Genomic DNA, 5,654 nt, shown 5'->3' with positions numbered 1-5,654 from the left:
TTGATTACCTGATAACTTCATTATAAACATTCTTTAATGAATTGATTATTATAAATATAGAGATTGTAGTTTTTCTTTTCAACAATGAGTTCCTACTGTACATTTTTTTCTATTTTTTTTTGTTTTGATTGCTAAAACGCATTTGCCTGCAGGTGCCAACACCCTCCTTCGAATTTTTTTTTTATGATATTATTTCTAGCTCAATTCCTTCATCATTGATTACCTGATGACTTCATTATAAACATTCTTTAATGAATTGATTAGTATAAATATAGAGATTATAGTTGTTCTTTTCAACTATGAGTTCCTACTGTATAATTTTTGCTAATTTTTTTTTTTTGATTTCTAAAATGCTTTTGCCTGCGGGCGCCAACACCCTTCTTCGAAATTTTTTTTCTTATGATTTTATGTTAGCTGAATTTTATGAATATCAATTACCTGGTTCTCTATAAAGAATACTTCTTTTAAGAAATAATTATTAGGAATATTTTGTATGTTTAATCCTGAGATTTTTGTTTTCTTTTTAACTAAGAGTCCTACTGTATATATTTTTCTAATTTTTTTTTTTTTATTTATAAAATGCATTTGCCTGCGGGTGCCAAAACCCACCTTCTATTTATTTTTATAAATTTAAGTGTAGCTTAATGTTTTAAACATCGATTACCTGGTTCCCTATAAAGAATACTTCATTTAAGAAATAATTAGTAGGAATATTTTGTCTGTTTAAAAATCTGGAGATTGTAGTTTTTCTTTTTAACTATGAGTTCCTACTGTATAATTTTTTCTAAATTTTTTTTTTTTTGATTTCTAAAATGCATTTGCCTGCGGGCGCCAAGACCCTCCTTCAATTTTTTTTTTTTTATAATTTTAAGCTAGCTGAATTTTATAAACATCGATTACCTGGTTTTATAATTAATCCTTCTTTAATGAGCTAATTATTAGGAATATTTTTTCTGTTCAAAAATCTGGAGATTGAAGTTTTTCTTTTTAACTATGAGTTCCTACTGTATAATTTTTTCTAAATTTTTTTTTTGATTTCTAAAATGCATTTGACTGCGGGCGCCAACACCCTCCTTCAATTTTTTTTCTTATGATTTTAAGCTAGCTGAATTTTATGAATATCAATTACCTGGTTCCCTATAAAGAATAATTCTTTTAAGAAATAATTACTAGGAATATGTTGTCTGTTTAATCCTGAGGTTTTTGTTTTTGTTTTTAACTAAGAGTCCTACTGAATATATTTTTCTAATTTTTTTTTTTGATTTATAAAATGCATTTGCCTGCGGGTGCCAACACCCTCCTTCAATTTTTTTTTTTTATAATTTTAAGCTAGCTGAATTTTATAAACATCAATTACCTGGTTTTATAATTAATCCTTCTTTAATGAGCTAATTATTAGGAATATTTTTTCTGTTTAAAAATCTGGAGATTGTAATTTTTCTTTTTAACTAAGGGTCCTACTGTATATATTTTTCTTATTTTTTTTTTTTGATTTATCAAATGCATTTGCCTGCGAGCGCCAACACCCTCCTTCGAATTTTTTTTTTATGATTTAAAGTCTAGCTCAATTCCTTCATCTTTTATTACCTGATGACTTCATTTTAAACATTCTTTAATGAATTGATTAGTATAAATAAAGAGATTGTAGATTTTCTTCTCAACTATGAGTTCCTACTGTTTAATTTTTGCTAATTTTTTTTTTTTTGGTTTCTAAAATGCTTTTGCCTGCGGGCGCCAACACCCTTCTTCGAAATTTTTTTTATGATTTAAAGTCTACCTCAATTCCTTCATCATTGATTACATGATGACTTCATTATAAACATTCTTTAATGAATTGATTAGTATAAATAAAGAGATTGTAGTTTTTCTTTTCAACTATGAGTTCCTACTGTATAATTTTTTCTAAATTTTTTTTTTGATTTCTAAAATGCATTTGCCTGCGGGTGCCAAAACCCAACTTCCATTTCTTTTTATAAATTTATGTGTAGCTTAATGTTTTAAACATCGATTACCTGGTTTTCTATAATTAATCCTTCTTTAATGAGCTAATTACTAGGAATATTTTTTCTATTTAAAAATCTGGAGATTGTAGTTTTTCTTTTCAACTATGAGTTCCTACTGTATAATTTTTTCTAATTTTTTTTTTTGATTTCTAAAATGCATTCACCTACGGGCGCCAACACCCTCCTTCAATTTTTTTTCTTATGATTTTAAGCTAGCTGAATTTTATGAATATCAATTACCTGGTTCCCTATAAAAAATACTTCTTTTAAGAAATATTTATTAGGAATATTTTGTCTGTTTAATCCTGAGATTTTTGTTTTTCTTTTTAACTAAGAGTCCTACTGTATATATTTTTCTAAATTTTTTTTTTGATTTCTAAAATGCATTTGCCTGCGGGCGCCAACACCCTCCTTCAATTTTTTTTCTTATGATTTTAAGCTAGCTGAATTTTATGAATATCAATTACCTGGTTCCCTATAAAGAATAATTCTTTTAAGAAATAATTACTAGGAATATTTTGTCCGATTACAAATCTGGATATTGTAGTTTTTCTTTGTAACTATGAGTTCCTACTGTATAATTTATTCTAAATTTTTTTTTTGATTTCTAAAATGCATTTTCCTGCAGGTGCCAACACCCTCCTTCGAATTTTTTTTTATGATATTATTTCTAGCTCAATTCATTGAACATTGATTACCTGGTTCCCTACAAATAATTCTTCGTTAATGACCTAATAAATAGGAATATTTTTTCTGTTTAATAATCTGATGAGTGTAGTTTTTCTTTTTAAATATGAGTTCCTACAGTTTATTTCTTCTAATTTCTTACAGTACCTATAATTGTTATACTATAATGAATTTTAATGATTTCTATAATGAGTTCCGAGAGTATAATTTTTTCTAAATTTTTTTTTTTTTGATTTCTAAAATGCATTTGCCTGCGGGCGCCAACACCCTCCTTCAATTTTTTTTTTATAATTTTAAGCTAGCTGATTTTATAAACATCGATTACCTGGTTTTATAATCAATCCTTCTTTAATGAGCTAATTATTAGGAATATTTTGTCCGATTACAAATCTGGATATTGTAGTTTTTCTTTGTAACTATGAGTTCCTACTGTATAATTTATTCTAATTTTTTTTTTTGATTTCTAAAATGCATTTGCCTGCTGGCGCCAACACCCTCCTTCAATTTTTTTTTTTATAATTTTAAGCTAGCTGAATTTTATAAACATCGATTACCTGGTTTTATAATTAATCCTTCTTTAATGAGCTAATTATTAGGAATATTTTTTCTGTTTAAAAATCTGGAGATTGTAGTTTTTCTTTGTAACTATGAGTTCCTACTGTATAATTTTATCTAAATTTTTTTTTTTTTTGATTTCTAAAATGCATTTTTTTTTTATGATATTATTTCTAGCTCAATTCCTTCATCATTGATTACCTGATGACTTCATTATAAACATTCTTTAATGAATTGATTAGAATAAATATAGAGATTGTAGTTTTTCTTTTCAACTATGAGTTCCTACTGTATAATTTTTTCTAAATTTTTTTTTTTTGATTTCTAAAATGCATTTGCCTGCGGGCGCCAACACCCTCCTTCGAATTTTTTTTTTATGATATTAAGCTACCTGAATTTTATGAATATCAATTACCTGGTTCCCTATAATTAATACTTCTTATAATGAAATAATTACTAGGAATATTTTTTTCTGTTTAAAAATCTGAGAATTTTAGTTTTTCTTTTTAAGTATGAGGTTCTACAGTTTATTTTTTCTAATTTCTTACAGTACCTATAATTGTTATACTATAATGAGTTCTAATGATTTCTATAATAAGTTCTGAGCCCCAGACAGCAATTTTTTGTTTAATAATATTATTATAACATTATAATAACGAATAATATTAGTATAACGTTATTATAATACTATTATAATGTCATCATTGCAAAATGCTGTCTGGGGAATATAATTTTTTCTAAATTTTTTTATTTTTTGATTTCTAAAATGCATTTGCCTGCGGGCGCCAACACCCTCCTTAGATTTTTTTTTAAAATTTTTTAAGTCTAGTTTAATTCCTTCAACATTGATTACCTGGTTCCCTAATTCCCTATTGATAATCCCTTTTTAATGAGCCAATTACGAAGAATTATATTTCGGTTTAAGAAGTTGGAGATTGTAGTTTCCTTTTTTATATATGAAGTCCTAGTACATAATTTTTCATAATTTTTTTTTTTGATTTCTAAAATGCATTTGCCTGCGTGTGCCAAACCCCCCCTTCGAATTTTTTTTTCATGATTTAAAGTCTTGCTCAATTCCTTCATCATTGATTACCTGATTACCTCATTATAACGAGCCCTATTAGGTAAAAGGGCGTAAGCGACAATTTTGGCGAAAATGAGATATTGGTATCAACATTTTTCTAAAATTCTGACGCATCGATCTGTAAAATAGCTAAGCGACAATATAAACCAAAGCATGTCATTTTGCCATTTAAAAATTGGACGAAAGCGACATGTCGTTTAGATAATAACTTCAAAGTTGATCGTAAGTCACATTAATTTCGAAAAAAATACGTAAGCGACTTTGTTGCATGGAGTAGTGTAAGACTAGTGTAAGCGCCATGCACTAATCAACACGACAAAATGTGATTTGTAAGCGCCGAAAGTGAAAAGTGTAAGCACCATTGAGCTATATTCGAAAATTTATTTTATTGTAAGCGACATAAGTTACACAATATTAAAAATATTATTTTTATTCTGTAATTGTAATTTCGAAATAATTTTTTTATAATTACACATCTAATTTTCATAAAAATCCATCAGATATTCGATTTTAAAAGTGTTTTTTTTAGTTCCTGTAAAAAAATGAAAATGTCGCTTACGCCCTTTTACCTAATAGGGCTCGATAATCATTCTTTGATGAATTGATTAGTAAGAATATAGAGATTATAGTATTTCTTTTCAACTATGAGTTCCTATTGTATAGTTTTTGCTAATTTTTTTTTTGATTTCTAAAATGCATTTGCCTGCGGGTGCCAACACCCTCCTTCGAATTTTTTTTTTATGATTTTATTTCTAGCTCAATTCATTCAACATTTATTACCTGAATTTCTATAAATAATCCTTCATTAATGAGCTAATAACTAGGAATATTTTTTCTGATTAATAATCTGGAGTTCGTAGTTTGCATTTTTAAATATGAGTTCCTACTGTATATTTTTTTCTAATTTTTTTTTTTTTTTGATTTCTAAAATGAATTTGCATCATTGTGTCATATATAACTATTGTGACCTACTCGCATTGATAACAAGTTACATGCTCAACGCCTACTATTTACAGCAGATAAACTTTCTTGATTTTTTAAAAAATTTAATATGAATAAATTATTATTTTTTATACTACCTGTAGCTCTATACGAAGGCAAATAAATGAACAATGATTTATTCTTATTTCTATGAATAGTATTATCATTTATGCTTGGTTGTATTAAAAAAAAAATTGATTGTGATCCATTAACATTAGATTAATCGATTGATTGTGCAAATATTACTTACTAATCATATTTAGTAATAATATAATGTTTTATTTAATGTTTAGTGAACGTTCGTACTATTATCGGTATCTGTGGTGTACTAACGGGTGGGTGGG

This window comes from Acyrthosiphon pisum, chromosome A1 (genome assembly GCF_005508785.2).
Source record: "Acyrthosiphon pisum isolate AL4f chromosome A1, pea_aphid_22Mar2018_4r6ur, whole genome shotgun sequence".
In the NCBI taxonomy this organism is placed as follows: domain Eukaryota; kingdom Metazoa; phylum Arthropoda; class Insecta; order Hemiptera; family Aphididae; genus Acyrthosiphon; species Acyrthosiphon pisum.
This window is presented reverse-complemented; position numbering follows the sequence as displayed.